This window comes from Pan troglodytes, chromosome 1 (genome assembly GCF_028858775.2).
Source record: "Pan troglodytes isolate AG18354 chromosome 1, NHGRI_mPanTro3-v2.0_pri, whole genome shotgun sequence".
NCBI lineage: Eukaryota > Metazoa > Chordata > Mammalia > Primates > Hominidae > Pan > Pan troglodytes.
This window is the reverse complement of record NC_072398.2, coordinates 179,396,547-179,422,744: the sequence shown is the minus strand read 5'-3', so window position 1 is coordinate 179,422,744 and position 26,198 is coordinate 179,396,547. Positions and strand designations below refer to the sequence as shown.

The following is a 26,198-nucleotide window of genomic DNA, read 5'->3' as shown; positions in this document are numbered from 1 at the left end:
GGTAAGTAAGCCCTTCCATAATTCTCTGAAGTTCATGAGGCATTCTAGGGAGGAGACCGGACAAGATGACCCCCAAGATCCTCTGAACTCTGATATTTTATGAAACACAGAAAATTTGGCTGGGCGCAGTGGCTCACGCCTGTAACCCCAGCACTTTGGAAGGCCGAGGTGTGTGGATCACCTGAGGTCAGGAGTTCGAGACAAACCTGACCAACATGGTGAAACCCTGTCTCTACTAAAAATAAAAAATAAATAAATAAATAAATAAATAGCCGGGCGTCGTGGCGGGCACCAGCTACTCAAGAGGCTGAGGCAGGATAATCACTTGAACCTGGGAGGCAGAGGTTGCAGTGAGCCGAGATCATGCCATTGCACTCCAGCCTAGGTGACGGAGTGAGACTCCATCTCAAAAAAAAAAAAAAAAAAAAAAAAAAGAAACAGAAAGAAAAGAAAAAAGAAAAAAAAGAAACACAGAAAATTTCACAATCGGGGAGGAGCCAAGATGGCCGAATAGGAACAGCTCCGGTCTACAGCTCCCAGCGTGAGCGACGCAGAAGACGGTGATTTCTGCATTTCCATCTGAGGTACCGGGTTCATCTCACTAGGGAGTGCCAGACAGTGGGCGCAGGCCAGTGGGTGCGCGCACCGTGCGCGAGCCGAAGCAGGGCGAGGCATTGCCTCACCTGGGAAGTGCAAGGGGTCAGGGAGTTCCCTTTCCGAGTCAAAGAAACGGGTGACGGACGCACCTGGAAAATCGGGTCACTCCCACCCGAATATTGCGCTTTTCAGACCGGCTTAAAAAACGGCGCACCACGAGACTATAACCCACACCTGGCTCGGAGGGTCCTACGCCCACGGAATCTCGCTGATTGCTAGCACAGCAGTCTGAGATCAAACTGCAAGGCGGCAGCGAGGCTGGGGGAGGGGCGCCTGCCATTGCCCAGGCTTGCTTAGGTAAACAAAGCAGCCGGGAAGCTCGAACTGGGTGGAGCCCACCACAGCTCAAGGAGGCCTGCCTGCCTCTGTAGGCTCCACCTCTGGGGGCAGGGCACAGACAAACAAAAAGACAGCAGTAACCTCTGCAGACTTAAATGTCCCTGTCTGACAGCTTTGAAGAGAGCAGTGGTTCTCCCAGCACGCAGCTGGAGATCTGAGAACGGGCAGACTGCCTCCTCAAGTGGGTCCCTGACCCCTGACCCCCGAGCAGCCTAACTGGGAGGCACCCCCCAGCAGGGGCACACTGACACCTCACACGGCAGGGTATTCCAACAGACCTGCAGCTGAGGGTCCTGTCTGTTAGAAGGAAAACTAACAAACAGAAAGGACATCCACACCGAAAACCCATCTGTACATCACCATCATCAAAGACCACAAGTAGATAAAACCACAAAGATGGGGAAAAAACAGAACAGAAAAACAGGAAACTCTAAAATGCAGAGCGCCTCTCCTCCTCCAAAGGAACGCAGTTCCTCACCAGCAACGGAACAAAGCTGGATGGAGAATGATTTTGACGAGCTGAGAGAAGAAGGCTTCAGACGATCAAATTACTCTGAGCTACGGGAGGACATTCAAACCAAAGGCAAAGAAGTTGAAAACTTTGAAAAAAATTTAGAAGAATGTATAACTAGAATAACCAATACAGAGAAGTGCTTAAAGGAGCTGATGGAGCTGAAAACCAAGGCTCGAGAACTACGTGAAGAATGCAGAAGCCTCAGGAGCCGATGCGATCAACTGGAAGAAAGGGTATCAGCAATGGAAGATGAAATGAATGAAATGAAGCGAGAAGGGAAGTCTAGAGAAAAAAGAATAAAAAGAAATGAGCAAAGCCTCCAAGAAATATGGGACTATGTGAAAAGACCAAATCTACGTCTGATTGGTGTACCTGAAAGTGATGCGGAGAATGAAACCAAGTTGGAAAACACTCTGCAGGATATTATCCAGGAGAACTTCCCCAATCTAGCAAGGCAGGCCAACGTTCAGATTCAGGAAAAACAGAGAACGCCACAAAGATACTCCTTGAGAAGAGCAACTCCAAGACACATAATTGTCAGATTCACCAAAGTTGAAATGAAGGAAAAAATGTTAAGGGCAGCCAGACAGAAAGGTCGGGTTACCCTCAAAGGGAAGCCCATCAGACTAACAGCAGATCTCTCGGCAGAAACCCTACAAGCCAGAAGAGAGTGGGGGCCAATATTCAACATTCTTAAAGAAAAGAATTTTCAACCCAGAATTTCATATCCAGCCAAACTAAGCTTCATAAGTGAAGGAGAAATAAAATACTTTACAGACAAGCAAATGCTGACCGATTTTGTCACCACCTGGCCTGCCCTAAAAGAGCTCCTGAAGGAAGCGCTAAACATGGAAAGGAACAACCGGTACCAGCCGCTGCAAAATCATGCCAAAATGTAAAGACCATCAAGACTAGGAAGAAACTGCATCAACTAACGAGCAAAATCACCAGCTAACATAATAATGACAGGATCAAATTCACACATAACAATATTAACTTTAAATGTAAATGGACTAAATTCTCCAATTAAAAGACACAGACTGGCAAGTTGGATAAAGAGTCAAGACCCATCAGTGTGCTGTATTCAGGAAACCCATCTCACGTGCAGAGACACACATAGGCTCAAAATAAAAGGATGGAGGAAGATCTACCAAGCAAATGGAAAACAAAAAAAGGCAGGGGTTGCAATCCTAGTCTCTGATAAAACAGACTTTAAACCAACAAAGATCAAAAGAGACAAAGAAGGCCATTACATAATGGTAAAGGGATCAATTCAACAAGAGGAGCTAACTATCCTAAATATTTATGCACCCAATACAGGAGCACCCAGATTCATAAAGCAAGTCCTGAGTGACCTACAAAGAGACTTAGACTCCCACACATTAATAATGGGAGACTTTAACACCCCACTGTCAACATTAGACAGATCAACGAGACAGAAAGTCAACAAGTATACCCAGGAATTGAACTCAGCTCTGCACCAAGCGGACCTAATAGACATCTACAGAACTCTCCACCCCAAATCAACAGAATATACATTTTTTTCAGCACCACACCACACCTATTCCAAAATTGACCACATACTGGGAAGTAAAGCTCTCCTCAGCAAATGTAAAAGAACAGAAATTATAACAAACTATCTCTCAGACCACAGTGCAATCAAACTAGAACTCAGGATTAAGAATCTCACTCAAAGCCGCTCAACTACATGGAAACTGAACAACCTGCTCCTGAATGACTACTGGGTACATAACGAAATGAAGGCAGAAATAAAGATCTTCTTTGAAACCAACGAGAACAAAGACACAACATACCAGAATCTCTGGGACACATTCAAAGCAGTGTGTAGAGGGAAATTTATAGCACTAAATACCCACAAGAGAAAGCAGGAAAGATCCAAAATTGACACCCTAACATCACAATTAAAAGAACTAGAAAAGCAAGAGCAAACACATTCAAAAGCTAGCAGAAGGCAAGAAATAACTAAAATCAGAGCAGAACTGAAGGAAATAGAGACACAAAAAACCCTTCAAAAAATCAATGAATCCAGGAGCTGTTTTTTTGAAAGGATCAACAAAATTGATAGACCGCTAGCAAGACTAATAAAGAAAAAAAGAGAGAAGAATCAAATAGACGCAATAAAAAATGATAAAGGGGATATCACCACCGATCCCACAGAAATACAAACTACCATCAGAGAATACTACAAACACCTCTACGCAAATAAACTAGAAAATCTAGAAGAAATGGATAAATTCCTCGACACATACACTCTCCCAAGACTAAACCAGGAAGAAGTTGAATCTCTGAATAGACCAATAACAGGAGCTGAAATTGTGGCAATAATCAATAGTTTACCAACCAAAAAGAGTCCAGGACCAGATGGATTCACAGCCGAATTCTACCAGAGGTACAAGGAGGAACTGGTACCATTCCTTCTGAAACTATTCCAATCAATAGAAAAAGAGGGAATCCTCCCTAACTCATTTTATGAGGCCAGCATCATTCTGATACCAAAGCCTGGCAGAGACACAACCAAAAAAGAGAATTTTAGACCAATATCCTTGATGAACATTGATGCAAAAATCCTCAATAAAATACTGGCAAACCGAATCCAGCAGCACATCAAAAAGCTTATCCACCATGATCAAATGGGCTTCATCCCTGGGATGCAAGGCTGGTTCAATATATGCAAATCAATAAATGTAATCCAGCATATAAACAGAGCCAAAGACAAAAACCACATGATTATCTCAATAGATGCAGAAAAAGACTTTGAAAAAATTCAACAACCCTTCATGCTAAAAACTCTCAATAAATTAGGTATTGATGGGACATATTTCAAAATAATAAGAGCTATCTATGACAAACCCACAGCCAATATCATACTGAATGGGCAAAAACTGGAAGCATTCCCTTTGAAAACTGGCACAAGACAGGGATGCCCTCTCTCACCGCTCCTATTCAACATAGTGTTGGAAGTTCTGGCCAGGGCAATCAGGCAGGAGAAGGAAATAAAGGGTATTCAATTAGGAAAAGAGGAAGTCAAATTGTCCCTGTTTGCAGACGACATGATTGTTTATCTAGAAAACCCCATCATCTCAGCCCAAAATCTCCTTAAGCTGATAAGCAACTTCAGCAAAGTCTCAGGATACAAAATCAATGTACAAAAATCACAAGCATTCTTATACACCAACAACAGACAAACAGAGAGCCAAATCATGAGTGAACTCCCATTCACAATTGCTTCAAAGAGAATAAAATACCTAGGAATCCAACTTACAAGGGATGTGAAGCACCTCTTCAAGGAGAACTACAAACCACTGCTCAAGGAAATAAAAGAGGATACAAACAAATGGAAGAACATTCCATGCTCATGGGTAGGAAGAATCAATATCGTGAAAATGGCCATACTGCCCAAGGTAATTTACAGATTCAATGCCATCCCCATCAAGCTACCAATGACTTTCTTCACAGAATTGGAAAAAACTACTTTAAAGTTCATATGGAACCAAAAGAGAGCCTGCATCGCCAAGTCAATCCTAAGCCAAAAGAACAAAGCTGGAGGCATCACACTACCTGACTTCAAACTATACTACAAGGCTACAGTAACCAAAACAGCATGGTACTGGTACCAAAGCAGAAATATAGATCAATGGAACAGAACAGAGCCCTCAGAAATAACGCCGTTTACCTACAACTATCTGATCTTTGACAAACCTGAGAAAAACAAGCAATGGGGAAAGGATTCCCTATTTAATAAATGGTGCTGGGAAAACTGGCTAGCCATATGTAGAAAGCTGAAACTGGATCCCTTCCTTACACCTTATACAAAAATCAATTCAAGACGGATTAAAGATTTAAACGTTAGACTTAAAACCATAAAAACCCTAGAAGAAAACCTAGGCATTACCATTCAGGACATAGGCGTGGGCAAGGACTTCATGTCCAAAACACCAAAAGCAATGGCAACAAAAGCCAAAATTGACAAATGGGATCTAATTAAACTAAAGAGCTTCTGCACAGCAAAAGAAACTACCATCAGAGTGAATAGGCAACCTACAACATGGGAGAAAATTTTCGCAACCTACTCATCTGACAAAGGACTAATATCCAGAATCTACAGTGAACTCAAACAAATTTACAAGAAAAAAACAAACAACCCCATCAAAAAGTGGGCGAAGGACATGAACAGACACTTCTCAAAAGAAGACATTTATGCAGCCAAAAAACACATGAAAAAATGCTCATCATCACTGGCCATCAGAGAAATGCAAATCAAAACCACTATGAGATATCATCTCACACCAGTTAGAATGGCAATCATTAAAAAGTCAGGAAACAACAGGTGCTGGAGAGGATGTGGAGAAATAGGAACACTTTTACACTGTTGGTGGGACTGTAAACTAGTTCAACCATTGTGGAAGTCAGTGTGGCGATTCCTCAGGGATCTAGAACTAGAAATACCATTTGACCCAGCCATCCCATTACTGGGTATATACCCAAATGACTATAAATCATGCTGCTATAAAGACACATGCACACGTATGTTTATTGCGGCATTATTCACAATAGCAAAGACTTGGAACCAACCCAAATGTCCAACAATGATAGACTGGATTAAGAAAATGTGGCACATATACACCATGGAATACTATGCAGCCATAAAAAATGATGAGTTCATATCCTTTGTAGGGACATGGGTGAAATTGGAAACCATCATTCTCAGTAAACTATCGCAAGAACAAAAAACCAAACACCGCATATTCTCACTCATAGGTGGGAATTGAACAATGAGATCACATGGACACAGGAAGGGGAATATCACACTCTGGGGACTGTGGTGGGGAGGGGGGAGGGGGGAGGGATAGCATTGGGAGATATACCTAATGCTAGATGACGAGTTAGTGGGTGCAGCGCACCAGCATGGCACATGTATACATATGTAACTAACCTGCACAATGTGCACATGTACCCTAAAACTTAAAGTATAATTAAAAAAAAAGAAAGAAAAATAAATAAATAAATTAATTAATTAATTAATTAAAAAAAAAATTTCACAATCACAATCAATGACCCTTTTTCCTCCAGGGTTCACCCATTTGTGTTTTTGAGATGAAGGAGAAGGAACAAACGTTTACTGCATGCCAACTGTGTGCTCCAACTATATGCTAGGGACAATGCTTTACTCACCTTACCTAATTTAACACTCTGAACAATCTTGCAAGATCCGTATTGTCGTCATTTAATAGAGAAAGAAATTGAAATGCAGACTTAGTAAGCTACCTGCCCAGTGTCACACAGCTAGGAGGTAGCGAGTAGGGATTTCAGCTGTAGTCTTTCTCTCTCTAAACGGGCTCCAAACCGGGAAAGTCGGCCTGCCTGACTGCTGGGACAGGTGACAGGCAAGGGCGTGGAGTCTGTTCTATAGTCGCTGCCTGCCAGGCACCGAACCGCTTACCCCCGTCTTTGAACTCCTCGCGCAGGTAGACCCAGCGCTGGGCGCACGTTCCCAGGGTGCAGGTCACCAGCAGCAGTGGCAGCAGCTGCAGCCCCTTCATCCTGCGGAACCTCGAGTCCCAGCCTTGGAACATTGCTACCCTCGCCAGGAGTTCGGCCCCACTGCTGCCACTTCTACCTTGACCCAGGGGCGGGAGCTGAGATCACCTGCATCCTCACACCTGGCTGCCCTCCATTCGAGGCCTGGGGGTAGTGAGAATAATGAGGACAAATCCCGGGGCACCACCGCTGAGAGCGCTGGAGGACCAAGGAGCTAATGGGGGCCAACCAGGTGTTAAGGGAGCGGCAGGGGAGGGTCTATAGGAGTTAGGGAGTGGAATGGGCAGCTGAGGCTTGCCTCTGGGGTGCTCGACTTTGTGAAGCTGGTTGAAGTCGCTCTCACTTGATTCCGTTCGTCATCTCTCTGTCCTTCCATCCTTCCTTCCCTCTATCCTTCTATCCTTCCATCCATCCATCCTTCCATTCATCCATCCATCCACTGGGCCTATGAAGAAACCACGATGATATCTGTTTATTTTAACAGAAATGCAGGGCCTGAGGGGGCCCAGAAGAGGCTTTGATCCAGCATGGGGTCTCAGGGAAGGCTTCCTGAAGAAAGTGACAACTGAGGTGAACCAGGGAGGAAGAAATGGGGGAGGGAGGAGGAGGAGCAAAGAGAAGACCATGGGCAAAGGCCAGAGAAGGGAAAGACTTGTAAATTCATATCATTTCTACAACAACTCCATACTGTACAATCAATGTTATTTACCCTATTGTGAGGAAAATGAGGCTCAAAGAGGGAAAAAAGCACCAGCATTTGTTGATTATTGTATTATGTGCTAAGCACTGCACCAGGCTCTTAAGAGGCATATCATTTAATCCTCACACTAGTGTGAGGAGGGTGTTATCATGCTTGCCTTACAGATGAACAAACTGAGATTCTAAGAGACAAAGTAGCTTCCCAAGATCACACAGAGATGGAATAGGGGCTAGAAACCAGGACTTCTCATTCCAGTGCCTTCACTACACTTTCGTTTAACTTCATTCATCTATTCAATATCTATTTATCAGGCCAGGCATGGTGCCTCACGCCTGTAACTCCAGCACTTTGGGAGGCCGAAGTGGGTGGATCACCTGAGGCCAGGAGTTTGAGATCAGCCTGGCCAACATGGTGAAACCCCATCTCTACTAAGAAATACAAAAATTAGCCGGGCATGGTGGCGGGCGACTATAATCCCAGCTACTTGGGGAGGCTGAAGCAGGAGAATTTCTTGAGCCTGGGAGGTAAATGTTGCAGTAAGCCAAGATTCTGCCACTGCACTCCAGTCTGGGTGACAGAGTGAGAGGCTGTCTCAAAAAAAAAAAAAAAAAGGCCAGGCACGGTGGCTCATGCCTGTAATCCCAGCACTTTGGGAAGCTGAGGTGAATGGATCACCACCTGAAGAGTACAACACCAGCCTGACCAACATGGTGAAACCCTGTCTCTACTAAAAATACAAAATAAGCCAGGTGTGGTGGCTCACACCTGTAATACTAGCTACTTGAGAGGCTGAGGCAGGAGAATCACTTGAACCCAGGAGGTGGAGGTTGCAGCGAGCCGAGATCACGCCACTGCACTCCAGCCTAGGCGAGAAGAGTGAAACTCTGTCGCAAAAAAAAAAAAAAAAAAAAAGACCAGCCTGACCAACATGGTGAAACCCCATCCCTACTAAAAATGCAAAAATTAGCCGGGCATGGTGGCATGTGCCTGTAATCCCAGCTATTCAGGAGGCTGAGGCAGGAGAATTGCTTGAACCCGGGAGGCGGAGGTTGCAGTGAGCTAAGATCGTGCCACTGCACTCCATCCTGGGTGACAGAGCGAGACTCCATCTCAAAAAAGAAAAAAAAATCCAATATCTATTTATTAAGGTCCTCCTATATGCCAGGCACTGGGCTAGGACTGAAGATACAGTGGAGAACAAGACTGGCAAGTCTCCTGCTCCCATGGAGCTACCTTTCCAGTAGGGGACACAGAGTCTCATAAAGGAAGCAATAAAACAAGGCAATGACTTAGAGAGAGATGGAGAAAGCTTTCATGCTGGGAGAGGAAAGGGGGTCAGGGAAGTCCTCCTTGAGGTGACACTTTGGTTGCCATGTATTCATCTGGGGCAAGTGTTCCAAGAAGAGGCAACAAGTGCAAAGGCTCTGAGAAGGAGGATGAGTTTGTCACATTTGAGCATCAGAAAGAAAGCCAATGTGGCTTAAGCACAGTGAGGAAGGAGGTGAGGCTGGAGAAAGGATGGAGTCAAGACTTCTCATGATATAAGCCATGGGAAGGATTTATAACTGGTGTAGTGGGAAGCCTTTAAAGGGAGTGACATAATCAGAATTATATTTTTAAAAGGTCACTTTAGCTGCTGTGTGCTAAGTTGGGATGTCGGTGTATAATCAATCGGGATGTCAAGTACATAGTTAAAATATATTAACCTGCATCAATCAGAGTCCTATGGAATATATGTATATATATATGTGTGTGTGTGTGTGTGTGTATGTGTGTGTGTATATATATACACATACATATTATATACATATACAATCTATCCTTTGTATATGTATATAATACAAAGGATATGTATATATGTATATATACACACACACACAAAGGATAGATTGTATATGTATATACACACACACACACACACATATATATACACACACACATATAATCCCACAGAAGAGGTCTTGGCTACAAATATAAATTTGGAGGTATGTAAGTGGTATTTTAAGCCACATAGCTAGATGAGATCTTTACGAGAGAGGAGCAATTGGCCAAGAACCATGCCAAGTACCCAGAACTGATGAAGAGAACCCGAGCCCTGAGAGTTGGGCAGAGAAAATGGAAGCAGCAAGGAAAACAATGACTGGCTCTAAAAATAAGAGCCTCCTTTAGAATTCTAGGTTGTTTGCCCTTTGGCAGGGTGGTCTTCTCTTACAGGGAGTGTCAAAATTGCAATTCAACTAATATTTACTAATCAGCTACTATGTGCAGGGTGCTATGCCAAGTTCTGGGGAAACAAAAACAGATAGGACCCAATCCTTGCTCTCCAGGAATTCTCAGGCCAGTTAGGGACATGGACCTTTAGGCAACTAATTTAGGATCAAGGAAGCCTGGTTTTGGTGCCCTAATAAATGCAAGAACAGCAAAAGCACAGAGGCAGAGAGAATGTACCAGATATTGTGAAATGACTTTACTTGTATCACCTCATATAGTTCTCTCAATATAAACAACTATTGTTTTCCTCATTTTACAGAAGAAGGAACTGAGTCTCTAAGATGGAGGATATACAACTGACAAGTAGTAAAGTCAAGATACACAGCCAGGTCTGTCTGACTTCAGAGACCAAGTGCTTAATCACTCTTTCATTTTGTGATGGTCTGATAGAGCTGGAACATAAGGTTCCTGGGAAGATGGAGCATCCAGAGAACAAGGCAGAAGGAGATAAAGAGAAAAGGGGGAACAGGGCCGAATTGGCCCAGGCCTTGAATGCCAACTGGAGGAGTTTGGATTTAGTTCCTCTGGGCCAGAGTTTTTGAATATCAGCACTATTGACATTTGGGGCCAGATAATTCTGTGTGTGGTGGTAGTGGGGTGGGGGTAGAGGGCTGTCCGCTGTATTGTAGGATGCTTAATAGTGTCTCTGGCTTTGACTCATTAGATGTAAGTAGCACTCCCCAACCCCTGACAGTTGTGACAACTAAAAATGTCTCCAGACATTACCAAATCTCTCCTGGTGTGTGTGTGTGTGTGCCCGCGCACACACATATGCTAATTCGACCACTAGTTGGGAATGGCTGCTCTAGGCACTAGTTGGGTGCAGTTTTAAAAGGAGTGTGACATGGGCTGGGCACGGTGGCTCACGCCTGTAATCCTAGCACTTTGGGAGGCTGAGGCGGGCAGATCACCTGAGGTCAGGAGTTCGAGACCAGCCTGGCCAACATGGCGAAACCCAGTCTCTATTAAGAATACAAAAATTAGCCGGGCATAGTGGTGCACCCCTGTAATCCCAGTTACTCAGGAGGCTGAGGCAGGAGAATCACTTGAACCCGGGAGACAGAGGTTGCAGTGAGCCAAGATCGTGCCATTGCACTCCAGCCTGGGCAACAGGTGAGACTCTGTCTCGAAAAAAAAAAAAAAAAAAAAAAGAAGTGTGACATGATGAACATTAGAACATTAGGAATGCTCTTTTAATACTAGCAACTTAGCTCAGCATGGTGCTGCATGACTGTAGTCCTAGCTGCTCAAGAGGATGAGGTTGGAAGATCACTTCAGCCCAGGAGGTCGAGGCTGCAGTGAGCTATGATTACACCACTGCACTCCAGGCTCAGTGACAGACTGAGACCTCATCTCTAAAACAAAAAACAAAACACCAATGACTTCTGTTATAACAAGCACTGTTATGTTCATAATGTGTTAGCCCTTGTGAGAAATTGTATTATGTTTCAATTCTGGTAAGCTGGAATCACTTGTACTACTTTGGTTACATTCCCATGGAGTCTGTTCATTTTCTGTGAAAGGATAGATTGAGTTTACCATGTGCTCCTCAAGGGCAGTGAGCACAGTGGCTTCTTTGTTTTTATATTCTAAGTTCCTAGCACAGTGAATGTTAAATGAATAGATGAATTTAAAAAAAATTATTATATACATATTTATATTACTTTTTAGAATATCATGCTTAGATCAGAGATTTGTCATAAGTCTAATATGTAGTAAAAAATAAGCATCTTTATTTGTAAGCAACAATCTTTTAATCTTTTGATCCAAAAATTCTACAAGCTGATAAAATGTGTAGACTTTATTTTCAGTTTTATTTTTCAGATGAAAAAAATCCATGTGATATTTGCAGCATCCACAGGGTTTTATTCAATCTGTAAGAATATATTATTAATTATTCACTTGTCTTAGTCCATTTGTGCTACTATAACAAAGTACCTAAGACTGGGAAATTTATAAAGAACAGAAATTTATTTCTCACAGTTCTGGAGGCTGGGACGTCCAAGATCAAGGTGTCAGCTGCTCTCTGAAAGCTGTCTGCTTCCAAGGTGGTGCCTCTTGCTGTGTCCTCACCTGGAAGAAGGAGGCAAAAAGGGATGAACATTGTGTCTTCACATGGCAGAATAGATGGAAGGACCAGGCTGCTCTCTGAAGCTTCTTTTATAAGGGCATTATTCCTGCCTATTAGAGCAGGGCCCTTATGGCTTAATCACCTCCCAAAGGCCCCATTTCATCTCAAAACCATCACCTTGGGGTTTAAGTTCCAACATGTGAATTTTGGAGGGACACATGCATTCAAACCATAGCACCACTATATAAAGCACTTTGGGTTAACTCAATGTGATTTAATTCAATAACTATGGAGCTACCCCTATGAACCTAGCACTAGGAGAGATATAAAAGCACAGTAGTTATCCTCTAGATATGTCTAATGAAAGAGATGTCAGGCTTAGAGGGTATGCCTCCTTGTTCTGTCTCTTACCAACTGCATGATCCTGAGTTCATTGAGGCCATATCATGATTTTGCTGGGCTCTAGGCACTTTTGCCCTTATGGACCCCTTCTTCCATAAAAAAGCATTTAAAGATATATTTATGACTGCATCAGCATAAAGACAAACACAAAACAGGCTGGATTCATTATTATATATTCATTATTATTATGTTCTTTTTTTCTTCTGGTTTTAAAAGAAATTAAAATTAAAACATGTTTTCTTAGGCTCCTGTAAGTATTATGCGCCCTAAGCACTGTGCCTACTGTGCCTAATGGGTAAGTCGGCTTTGGGGCCAAGTATTAACCTCATCTAGTTCTCATTTCCCTCTCTGTAAAATTTTGGTCTTGAAGGGTTATTATAAGGATTACTTGAGGTACTTAGAAGTTGCATAAGATCAGAAACCAAGTCCGATTTGTTTTCCACAGTGTAACTAGAGCACTTGGCACAGAATAAGCACTCAATAAGATGAATGTGAAATTACTAACATAGTGTCAGGGTATAGTAAACACTTGATAAATATCAGATTTAATTCACCAGACCTCCCAGGAAACAGTTCAGGACATACATAATAGATATCAGGAAGCTGTTGTGGATGGTACAGACCCTGAATGTCACAGGAATTCAGATCAGGAAGGATTGTGTGGATCGGTTGGTTAGCGTGCCTTTTAATTTTTTATTTGTTCAGTGCATCCATCCCACTTAACTGCAGCCGTAACACTGTCATTAGCAGTGTAGGTAGGAAAAGGATGTGTTCAAAACCATCAATTCTATACTCCAACCTGGTATATTTACATATGCAGGGAGTTGTACAGCATTGCCCTGTAGCTCCAAATCCTCTACAGATTTAATTACAAAGCTACAAAGTGAGTGCATAAATTATGCACTAAGGCCCATGTTTGGGAAATTACTGTGTAGTCCTGGGAATTAGATAGGAGGTTAGATCTTTGTAATTGATATACTTCCGCTTAAGGGTTGAAACCCTGCAGATCAGTGAGAACTTTGGTCTAAGGACAGTTTGTCTGTGGTTCTGCAGGGCTAGCTGGACATTTAAACTCCAAACACTAGCTATTGGGAGGCAAAGAGCTTTGCAGTTATCCAATCCTGCTCAGGTCTTCCTCTTCAGCTTCATCTCCCCCATGGGTTCACTTGTCCCATCACATCTGGAAGATGCACAATAAATATTATCAAGCCTTTTGCCTTTACCTATACTGTTCTCTTTGATGGAATATTCTTCCCCTCTTCATTCTGGGAAACCCCAAAGAGAGTGCCTGTTTCTAGTAGCTACTCTACAAGCATTAGTTTCTTCTCCCTGAGTAAGAAGGCAAAGGTTTCATGTCAGTAAGCTCAGCTCAAATACCTTTCCTTGTGAAAGCCCTTCCTACCTTCCTAGGAAGAAGAAAAGAAAAGAAATGCACCTGTATTGGACACCAATTAAGTACAAGCACTTTGCTGGGTCCTTTGCATTTATCATCTTGTTTAATTCTCAGGGCAATTTTGTGCAGAAGGTATTCTTATCCTTAGTACCTAGGTCAAGAACTTGCTGTCTAAATGGTTAAGTAACTTGGCCAAAATCTCTCTGCTAGTCAACAGCAGAGGTGGAAATGGAATCCCGTCTGCCTGGCTGTCTCCCTCAGGCCAGTCAATTGTTCCATTCTTGGGGTTCTTTTTTTTTTTTTTTTTTTTTGAGACGGAGTCTGACTCTTTCACCCAGGTAGGACTGCAGTGGTGCGATCTCGGCTCACTGCAAGCTCCGCCTTCTGGGTTCACGCCATTCTCCTGCCTCAGCCTCCCGAGTAGCTGGGACTATAGGCGCCCGCCACTGCGCCCAGCTAATGTTTTGTATTTTTAGTAGAGATGGGGTTTCACCGTGGTCTCGATCTCCTGACCTCGTGATCCGCCCGCCTCGGCCTCCCAAAGTGCTGGGATTACAGGCGTGAGCCACCGCGCCCAGCCGGGGCTCTTAAAATTCTTCCATCCTGCCTCTACCCTAACACATGTCTCACTGTATGGTAATTTATTCGTATACTTTCATAATCTGTCTCGTTCATGAAACTTTTTTTTTAATTTTTTTTTTTTTTTTTGAGACTGGGTCTTACTTTGTTGCCCAGGCTGGAGTGCTGTGGCACGATCACAGCCCTTTGGAACCCTGACCTCCTGGGCTCAAGGGATCCTCCCACCTCAGCCTCCCTTGTAGCTGAGACTACAGACACAAGTCACCACACCCAGCTGATTAAAAAAAAATTTTTTTTTGTAGAGACGAGGAGGGGGGCGGGGAGATGTCTCACTATGTTGCCCTAGTTGGTCTCAAACTCCTGGGCTCAAGGGATTCTCCCGCCTTTGCCTCCCAAACTGGTGGGATTACAGGCATGAGCTACTGTACCCAGCCAACTAAACTCTTGAATCAGAGAGCAAATCTTACTTCTTTCTGTATCCTTAATGCCTGGCACAAGGACTAGCATGCAGTGGGTGCTCAAAATATGTTGATGGAATAAGGTAAATAATAACAAAACACTAGGCCTGGGGTGGTGGCTCACACCTGCAATCCCAGCACTTTGGGAGGCCAAGGCAGGAGGATCACTTGAGCTTAGGAGTTCAATGTCAGCCTGAGAAACATGGTGAAACTCTTTCTTGGCAAAAAATACAAAAATTAGCCGGGCATGATGGCATGCACCTGTAGTCCCAGTTACAGGGAGGTTGAAGTGGGAGAATCACTTAAGCTCAGGAGGTTGAGGCTGCAGTGAGCCATGATCGTGCCACTGTACTCCAGCCTGGGCAACACAGTGAGACCCTGTCTCAAAACAAAAACAAAAAAACACTTTGCAGTTTGCAAACCATTTTCAAATATATGATTTCACTTAAGTATGAATAAGCATAAGATAAAGTTCCTGCTTTTGTTAACTAGCAATATAATCAAGAAAACAAGTTATGTTCTGGTGAAACAAAAATGCACAAAACAGTATCAGGAATAACAGTATTGTATACAGATAAAGTAAATTTACTGAGGCCAAAGAGAATGAGAACTGAGAACAAGATTTTTAGATTTGGAGAGAAAACGATCTTACAGCTCTATTTAGGGAACTGGATGGGACATTTTAAGTACCTTATGTTATTTCATCCTCACAAAAACCCAGTGAGGTTCATGATACTGCCTCTCTTTCCTAGAAAGTGGACAAAATCTTAGATAGGTTTAAGTGATTTGCCCTAAGTCACACAGCTGGGTTATGGCAGAGCCTATTCTATGTTCTAGTCTCTAAGAGTCCTCTTCTTTTTTTATTGTAGTTGTATTATTCTGCACCAATATTTTAGGAGATACTAGTAGTTAATATATTTCTCTTTATAGGCAATAAAAACATTTCAGCCGGGGTCTTCTGGCTAAGCCCTGTGGTGTATGTAGTAGAAAAAGTATGTGTCTTGGTTTGGGTTGGAGTGCAGGCAAATTATTTAGGATATGATATCAGTAAACCTGGGTAGGAGTTGGGTAGTAAGACAGAAGTGAAGATTGTCTATAATGTATACATTATTAAGCTAGTTACCATAGTGGGCAATTGGACCTCAGTTATGCTGCGGAACTCTGGGAGACAGTGCAGGGCACATTCAAGGTATCCCAATGGAGGGGTGAGAAAATTGGGGTATTATTCAACTCCCTATACATCATTGGTTCTGATAACATTAAGTCTCCGAAACTCCCAGCTTGCTCTGTGCACAGGCCAAGCATGTTCCCTGGTCAGAAAGAAAGAAAGAAAACCAAAATCTTCAGGCAGTGAGCTGTGTGTGTTCCCTATAATAGCCTTCAGTGTCTAGAAGTGAATGCCAGGAAAATATGGACAGGAAACCAATAGCATCTGCTACAGAATGTAATGGGATGCAAATACTGCCTCTACCACTTCATTTTACATTTAAAAAAATTCATTAGGGCTGGGTGCGGTGGCTCACACCTGTAATCCCAGCACTTTGGGAGACTGAGGTGGGTGGATCACCTGAGGTCAGGAGTGCAAGGCCAGCCTGACCAACATGATGAAACCCCGTCTCTACTAAAAATACAAAAAATAGCCAGGCGTGGTGGTGGGCACCTGTAATCCCAGCTGCTCGGGAGGCTGAGGCAGGAGAATCACTTGAACCCGGGAGGCAGAGGTTGCAGGAAGCCAAGATCCCACCATTATACTCCCGCCTGGGTGACAGAGACTCTGTCTCAAAGAAAAAAAAAAATTCATTAGGTATTTATTGTAAGTCCATCATACACTAAAGGGATTAGCAAACTGGTTTTGAAGACCAAATATGGCTAGCTTCATGGTTTCTTTGTTTGTTTTTGAGATGGAGTCTCGCTCTGTCTCCCAGGCAGGAGTACAATGGTGCGATCTTGGCTCACTGCAACCTCGGCCTCCTGGGTTCAAGTGATTCTCCTGCCTCAGCCTCCCAAGTAGCTGGGATTACAGGCGCCTGCCACCACACCTGGCTGATTTTTTGTTTTTAGTAGACACGGGGTTTCACATGTTGGTCAGGCTAATCTTGAACTCCTGACCTCAGGTGATCCACCCGCCTCAGCCTCCCAAAGTGCTGGGATTACAGGTGTGAGCCACCGCACCTGGCCTAGCTTCATGTTTTTGTAAATAAAGTTTTATTGGAACACAGCCATGCCCATTCACTTATGCTTTTGCCCTACTACATGGCAGAGTTGGGTGTTTCTGATAAAGAACATCTGGCCCTCAAAGCCTAAAATATTTTACTATCTGACATTTTATAGAAAATGTTTGCCAACCCCTGAGTTAGGTATTTGGGATACTGAGATGAATAAGATTATTCCCCTGTCCTTAAAGCGTTTACAATCTAATGAACAAGACAAATGTGCAAGCCAATAAAGGCAGGAAATTATTACAAGTGCTACAAGAGCCATTTAAATAAGGGAACTGGGATTTCTAACTAGCTGAAGAGATAAATCAAGAAAATCAGCCAGGAGCAGTGGCTCACACCTGCAATCCCAGCACTTAGGGAGGCAGAGGCAGGAGGATAGCTTGAGTCCAGGAATTTGAGACCAGCCTGGGCAACATAGTGAGACCCCATTCCAAAAAACAAGAAGATAAAAAAGAAAATCTTCATAGAATAGATGACAGACACTTTAATAGAGTCCTGAAAGATGAGTAGGTATTTTCCAGACATAGAGGAGTAAAGACATTCAACACAGAGAAGACAGAAATAGCAGAAGTGTCCCAAGGATCAATAATGGCATGAATTTAGGGAACTGGTATCATATTTGGAGGTGGGAAGATAAATGACACAAAAAATAAGTCTGGAAGTAAGGAATTAAATTTTATCTTTTCCTTAGAAATATGACTGGCTCTCAGCCGGGCACAGTGACTCACGCTTGTAATCCCAGCACTTTGGGAGGCTGAGGTGGACGGATCACAAGGTCAGGAGTTCGAGACCAGCCTGGCCAACATAGTGAAACGCTGTCTCCACTAAAAATACAAAAATTAGCTGGGCGTGGTGGCAGGCGCCTGTAATCCCAGCTACTCGGGAGGGTAGACAGGAGAATTGCTTGAACCTGGGAGGTGGAGGTTGCAGTGAGCCAAGATCACGCCACTGTACAGAGCTAGACTCCGTCTCAAAAGAAAGAAACAAAGAAAGAAAGAGAGCGAGAGAGAGAGAGAAAGAAAGAAAAGGAAGGAAAGAAAGAAAAGAAAGAAAGAAAGAAAGAAATATGACCGGCTCTCACAGTCAGTGTGGAGGCTAGGTTTAAGGTAGCAATAGTGGAGTGGATAACGCCAAGCTACTGTAGCAATCCAAGCATTAAATGGTGCAGGTTTGAGACCAGTTAGTAGCAGTGGACATGGAAAGGAAAGGCTGTGTGATTCCAGTGCAGGCTGGTTTAGGCGCCCCTCTTTGCCCAGAGCATGTTTACCCCTGGCTTGGCATGTGTTGCCCTGTGTGGCAACACAGACTCTGAGATCCTTGAGGACAGGAACTATGTAAGACTGATCTCTGTATCTTCAGCACTATCTTTAGCACTTCAGGATTCAGCATAGAATTGCTGTTCACTGAAGGCTACTTGCTTGGAAAAATGTAGTGAATTAATATACTGCAAATTTATGGCTGTGATGATTTGTCTTTAAGTTATGGGGACCTAGGTGGATATAGAATGAGGAAGAGGGCATGAGAATTCTGCAAGACTTCTGGTTGGCACAGAAGGCTGTTGCAATCTGACAGGATGTCCCTGTTTGAACAATAATGCTGCTTATTTCAGCTCCTTAAGGAGGCAGGCATATGATTATAAATGGCAAATGCCTGGCAAATTCAGAGCTGACATAATTACCTGGTGGTACTTTTTTAAAATATATTTTTTATCCTTTACAAAATGGCTTTTTAAGTAGTTACAAGTACAATGTCTGTTACTTGTAGAAAATTTGGAAAACATGCCGGGCGCGGTGGCTCACGCCTGTAATCTCAGCACTTTGGGAGGCGAGGCGGGCAGATCACAAGGTCAGGAGATCAAGACCATCCTGGCCAACATGGTGAAACCCGGTCTCTCCTAAAAATACAAAAAAAAATTAGCCGGGCATGGTGGCGGGCACCTGTAGTCCCAGCTACTCGGGAGGCTGAGGCAGGAGAACGGCGTGAACCCGGGAGGCGGAGCTTGCAGTGAGCCGAGATCGCGCCACTGCACTCCAGCCTGGGCGACAGAGTGAGACTCCATCTCAAAAAAAAAAAAAGAAAAAAAAAAAAGAAAAGAAAATTTGGAAAACACAAAAGTATAAAGAAAAAACATAAAACCAACCATAATCCCACAAACTGACTACAGATGTTTTTCTTTTCTTTTCTTTTCTTTTTTTTTTGAGACAGAGTCATGCTCTGTCAGTGAGGCTGGAGTGCAGTGGCACGATCTCAGCACTGCAACCTCCCTCTCCTGGATTCAAGTGATTCTCCTGCCTCATCCTCCTGAGTAGCTGGGATTACAGGTGTGCACCACCACACCCAGCTAATTTTTGTACTTTTAGTAGAGATGGGGTTTCACCATGTTGGCCAGGCTGGTCTCAAACGTCTGACCTCAAGTGATCTGCCCGGCTCAGCCTCCCAAAGAGCTAGGATTACAGGCGTGCGCCACCACACTTGGCCTACAGATGTTTTTCTGTAGTATATCTATGTAATCTTCTGGGTAGATAGGTATATTTTTTATAAAATTGGAATCATACTGTGTGTGTATATATGCACACAACTTTCCATCCTCCCAGCTCTCTTATTCCCACTAAGTCTCTCTTTAACCTCAAAGGAGATCCAATTCAATCTCTTGGCTTCTTCCTCCTAATCTATTCTCCTTTCCTGCCATAATCAGCCTAGCTCTCATCAGCTATGTCTATCTGTTAGCAGCAGTGAATCCATATGGGTTTGCAGCAAGCTCAATTCTCACCTCCTTGGAGGAAAGAATTTGGCCAAGGGGCATATGGCACAGTGAGAGACTGACTGAAGTTTTAGAGCAGGAATGAAAGTTTATTAAAAAATTTTAGAGGAGGAACGAAAGGAAGTACACTTGGAAGAGGGCCAAGTGGATGACTTGAGAAATCCAAGTGCCCCATCTGACCCCTGACTTGGGGTTTTATACATTGGCATGGTTCCAGGACTTGCATCTCTCCTCTCTTGATTTTCCTTGGGGCAGGCTGTCCTCATGCACACTGGCCTGCCAGCACTTGGGCGGGCCGCATACACTGTATTTACTGAAGTTGTGCATATGCTCATTTAAGGCGTTTTTCCCTTACCAGTCTAGTGTTCCTAGAGGAAGGTCATATACAAGTTAAACTCCACCATTTTGCCTCTTAGTGCGCATGCTTGAGCCCACTCATCCAACTCCTGAGATCTTCTCAGGAAGCTGCTGATCATCAGCTTCAAGTGTCTTCTGTCTGTTGGGAGACTGCCTTTCCCTGGCACCAGCTGTGACCAATTATTATTTTATTTAATTAATTATTTTTTGAGACGGAGTCTCACTCTGTCACCCAGACTAGAGTGCAGTGGTGCAATCTCAGCTCACTGCAAGCTCTGACTCCTGGGTTCAAGTGATTCTCTTGCCTCAGCCTCCCCAGTAGCTGGGATTACAGGAATGTGCCACCATGCCCAGCTAATTTTTTTTTTTTTTTTTTTTTTTTGTATTTTTAGTAGAGAAAGGGTTTCACCATGTTGGCCTGGCTGGTTTGAAACTCCTGACCTCAAGGAGTGATCCACCCACCTCAGCCTCCCAAAGTGCTAGGATTACAGGCATGAGCCACCACACCTGGCCTTCAATGATTATCTTAGAGAGATAGTTTAACAATCTCCTGACCATCACCTGATGGTCACCTGACATTCCTGGGTTGAGGGGGGCTTTCCTGCCCTGCTCTTGTCCGCCTAACTACCTACTCTAACATATAGGCTAACCAGTTACTCTCAACTCCTTCCTTCCTCCACCTACCTTATAAATCTCTCTCACCTTGGGTAATTCCAGTGATGTACCTCCTGTGTTCCTAGACACAGGCTGCTGAGAATTGCTGGGGGGAAAAAAATCCCTCAACCATTCAAAACAAGATAAGCCAGTGCTACCAATAGTTTGTATGTTTAAACTCAGAGGGACCCTTATTGCTACTTCCATCCCTTTTTTTTTTCACTTCACAGAGCCCTTCCCTCTTGCCTTTTACACTTCATCACCTTCTTAAAGTTCACTATCTAATTCTGTGACCTCCCCTTCCCCCTTCCTATCTGTTAATGACCTAATTCATATAGAAATAGAGTTCACCAAGGAGAATGCCTCTTAATTTCCTGCATTTGATCTTGAAGTATTTTCCCTAGGCCTTAGCTTTCTCAAGCCTCTCTCATTTTTCCCCATTCTAATTATTGATTCTTAATCTTTTTTCCTGCTTTCTCTTCTTTTTCCTCTTCTTTAAATTTTGCTGTCCTCTAGGGTTCCATCCTGAACCATACACTCTATCCACATTCCCTGATCTCAATGCTTCCTATGCCTTCAGCTACCTTCTCTCTCCTTTTTTTTTTTTTTTTTTTTAGAGATAGGGTGTCACTCTGTCGCCAGGTTGGAGTGCAGTGGCACCATCAAGGCTCACTGCAGCCTCAACCACCTGGGCTCAAGAGCTCCTCCAATTTCAGCTTCCTGAGTAGTTGGAACTACAGGTATGTGCCACCATGCCTGGCTTTTTTTTTTTTTTTTTTTTTGGTAGAGACAGGGTCTGGCTATGTTGCCCAGGCTGGTCTCAAACTCCTGGCTTGAAGTGATCCTCCTGCCTCATGCCTCAGCCTCCCAAAGTGCTGGAATTATAGGCATGAACCACCACTCCTGGCCAGCTACCGCCTATGGATTAAAACTCAAATGTGTAATTCCAGCACTGGTTTATTTCTTGAGCTCCAAATTAGGATATCCACTTGCCGGCTGAATGTCTATTTTTTTTTTTTTTTTTTGAGACGGAGTTTTGCTCTTGTTGCCCAGGCTGGAGTGCAGTGGCGTGATCTCGGCTCACCACGACCTCCACCTCCTGGGTTCAAGCGATTCTCCTGCCTCAGTCTCCTGAGTAGCTGGGATTACAGGCATGTGCCACCACGCCCGGCTAATTTTTTGTGTCTTTAGTAGAGATGGGGTTTCACCATGTTGGCCAGGCTGGTCTTGAACTCCTGACCTCGTGATCTGCCCGTCTCGGCCTCCCAAAGTGCTGGGATTACAGGCGTGAGTCACCACTCCCGGCCACACACATATATCTTACAATGTAGAATATTCTTGTCACAATACACTGTGGATGAACTCATTAAGGACGCTGTGAGATAATTGCTACCTGAATTAGAATGTGTAATTCACTGTGGAACATAGTAAAGGTAAGATTAGCTCTATCTGGGGGTGGGCACAGGTGTGGGTGTCCAAAGAAACTCTCAAAAAGGAACTGATATTTGTTGTTGTTGTTGTTTTTGAGATGGAGTCTTGCTCTGTTGCCCCGGCTGGACTGCGGTGGCGCAATCTCTGCTCACTGCAACCTCCGCCTCCCAGGTTCAACAATTCTCCTGCCTCAGCCTCCTGAGTAGCTGGGATTATAGGCGTGCACCACCATGCCCAGCTAATTTTGTATTTTTGGTAGAGATGGGGTTTCACCTTGTTGGCCAGGCTGGTTTTGAACTCCTAACCTTAATTCAGATCATCTTCACAAACATTCAACATGGGCTGCTATGCCCCAGGCAGTATTGTTATATTGGAGATAGAGAGGTGAATAAGTCACTGACCTCAATGAGATTTTAGGTGGAGAAGCTACTTTTTCCTTGACTATCATTTATTCAAGAAAGTGGCTTGGGAGAATTAGCTCCCTAATCTCTATGAGCTCCTCTCAGCCAACCCAAATAAGTACAAAGCGTAAGTAAAAACGGTTTCTGGCAATCCAGCTTCCCTAGCCTTCCCTGACCCTTTTATTCAGATTGCCTGCTGCTGCTAAGCAGATTGCCTGCAGCTTTCTGTTCCATGTTGTCTACGTGAGGCACTGTGCTAAGCTTGTGGATGCACATATGACTGAGTCCTCAAAGAACCCAAGAGATAGGAGAACCAGGCACTCAATGAGTAGATGCAATAGGTTGTCCCAGACACTGTTACATGTTTGTTCAGGGTGTAGATGGGGCTGTAAAGAACGAAAGGTCACTTCCATCTGTGAAGGAGGGTGTTTGTAAAATGTTTAAAGCCCGAGGTAGCTGAGATGTGGGTCTCCAAGGGGACACTGGAAGGAGAAGACAAAAGATCAGTTCATTCCTCTTTTCTTTCCTTAGAACACTTACAGAACCTAAATCTCCTAAAATATTTTCTCTCCCTTTCTCAACTCTCTTTTGCCTGAAAATCATAGCTTTTCCTAAACTTGATGTTTCACTTTCTTGCTCTGTAGCTAGTGGAAAGGGTGAAAAAAAAAACCAGGACTGTGAACAAAACAGGCTATGCCTTATTTTGCTTCTACCAAATATGAGCATGATCTTGTTTCCTCTACACCCAGCAAAGGACAGTCAATGTCTTGTAGGTTTCTGTGTTTTTCCTTAATAAAACAACACTCTAGGAATGTTGTTTTATTTGATGCTCGACAAATACCAATTAAGAAACATGACAACAATAACAGCAATAACAAAAAGCAGTTGGTGTGAAGTTTAGGAAGAGAAGACAGCAAACCAACAACAACAGAATGCATTATGAAGTAATTTGTACCTACACTCTTGGCTGTGAAAAGTTGGAAATAATTTTTGCTAGAAAGTAAGGGAAAAAATTAATGGTCTAAACAGCTGTGTAAAGGAAGGAAACTTCCTATTGAGAAACACAAGCCATTCTTGTTCTTCCTTTTTAAAAACAAAACAGGCCAGGCACAGTAGCTTACGCCTGTAATCCCACACTCTGGAAGGTCAAGGGGTGGGGGGTGGATCACCTGAGGTAGGAGTTTGAGACCAGCCTGGCCAACATGGTGAAACCCTGTCTCTACTAAAAATACAAAAATTAGCCGGGCGTGGTGGCGGGCGCCTGTAGTCCCAGCTACTCAGGAGGCTGAGGCAGGAGAATCGCTTAGACCTGTGAGCAGGAGGTTGCAGTGAGCTGAGATGGCACTACTGCACTCTAGCCTGGGTGACAGAGTGAGACTCTGTCTCTAAATAAATAAATGAATAAATACATACATACAAAACAAAACTTGGCTAAATGATTATTCAGTTACAAAAGTTAGAAACCTTGGTATTATCTCTGATTCTCCTTACTCCCTCCTCATTTAATTCCATTGCTTAGTGAGTTTTAAAATCTTATCTCCAAAATGTTTCTCAATAAATATACAGAATAGTATCTTTCCTATTCTTCATCCATGCTGTCATTGTCCAAACTGAAACTCTCTATTGCTTGATTAGCTTTTTAAAACTCTGTCTTCTTATCTCATCTTGCTCCTCTCCATTTTGTCCTCAGTTTTGCTGCCAGAATGGTCTTTCAAAAATCATGTCTTTTATATTTATTGATATTCTGAATGGCAGGATGAATCTGTCCCAGCTCCTGTCCTTGACGAGTTTTTGATGTTTTACGGTTAACATTGACTCTACCTTTCAGTTCTGAGTCTAGTCCTTTTTTTCTGCTATGCATCAGCTGCCGCATCAGTTCCACAAGATGCCAGTCACTGAGGAATGTAGGAACTACAGCCGATGTGTCTCCACCATGTGTAACTTTAGCTAATTATTTAAAGAATGTAGTTTGACACTTTGTGTAGAATGTAGAAAAAGTGCTGTGGAAATGGACATGGTTTTATGAGTCAAGAACTGCACTTGATCCTGGCTTTCCCTGATGACCTGTGTTTTGACATTTGAAGCTAAGTAGAGCCTGCTGATGCCTGGTGACCCTGATGAAAGTTAAAACTGATTTAGAAGTTGATGATGTTGCCTGTGTCATGTCCAAGACATTTATTTACTACACTTAATCTTAGCCAAATAACTGAGAAGTGATCAAGACATTTATACATAAACAATGCAGATATAGCTTGCTGCTGGGGTGAAATGGATCTGGCATGCAAAGACCTAGATTCTAATTCTGGTTCTGCTGTTTACTAGTTGTGTGACTTTTGGCAAGCCACTAAATAACTGTGTGTTCTAGTGTCCTCATATTTAAAACGGGTGTGATAGTACAAATCTTGAAGGATTGTTGAGGGGAATAAAGGAAACAATGTAACTGATGGAGTTTAGCACAATCCTTGAAACTTTTTGGTCAGTTTCAATGGAACAGATCAAACAATAATTATTAAGCACCTTCTGTGTGCCAAGAACTGGGCTAGTTTCTAGGGCTACAAAGATAAGGCCTGGTTCCTGCTGTTAAGAAACTAATGGAGGGATACTAATGAACACTATGTAAATTTTTTAACTCAATCTGAGTCATGATGTTTCAAGATCCCCACAGTTTGCTTATCCCAAAAGACATCCGCAACATGAGCTATTCTGCTGATTAGTCTGGAACATCAAGTTTCTATAGGAAGTGTATAGTGTGTTTTGAGGAGGCCATGTAGCATGATGAAAAGACAGGTATGTGTTTATATGGACTCAGATACTCGTTAATTCACTAATTAATACTCTCAGGTACCTGGGTAAGTTTGTTCATTTCTTTGAATCTCAGTTTCCTTATTTGTAAAATGTGGAGATTAAAATACTCACAGAGTTATTGTGATGGTTAAAAGTGATAAGGTATATAACATTCCTGGCACAATCCCTGGCATAGGGTAGATAATAAATGGTGGAATTAATAAGAAAAAAATATATCCAAAAAGAAAGAGAAATGGCTTTGTACCACACTCAGTTGCATGCATGTTTCATGTCCTGGTTAGCTCCTGAATAGGAACCATGTCTCTTAAACCAAGCCTTGCCTTTTCTTTCTTTTCTTTTTTTTTTTTTTTTGAGACAGGGTCTTGATCTGTTGCCTTGCCTAGGCTGGAGTGCAGTGGCACGATCTCTGCTTACTGTATCCTTGACCTCCTGGGCTCAAGCAATCCCCCTGCCTCAGCCCCCTAAGTAGCTAGTACTACAGGCATGAGCCACCACAACCTCGCTAATTTTTAAATTTTTTGTAGAGACAGGCTCTCACTTTGTTGTCCAGGCTGTTCTTTGTTGCTCAGGAGTTTCACTTTGTTGCCCAGGCTGGTCTGTAACTCCTGGGCTCGAGCTGTCCTCCCA

At 43.3% G+C, this 26,198-nt stretch overlaps 1 protein-coding gene across 16 annotated transcripts in view; it reads left to right on the top strand.

Annotated features, from left to right (window-relative positions):
• The window catches only part of OSBPL9 (oxysterol binding protein like 9), a 275,611-nt gene that overhangs the window by 76,095 nt on the left and 173,318 nt on the right, over positions 1–26,198 (top strand). The gene's annotated exons all lie outside the window — the stretch shown is intronic.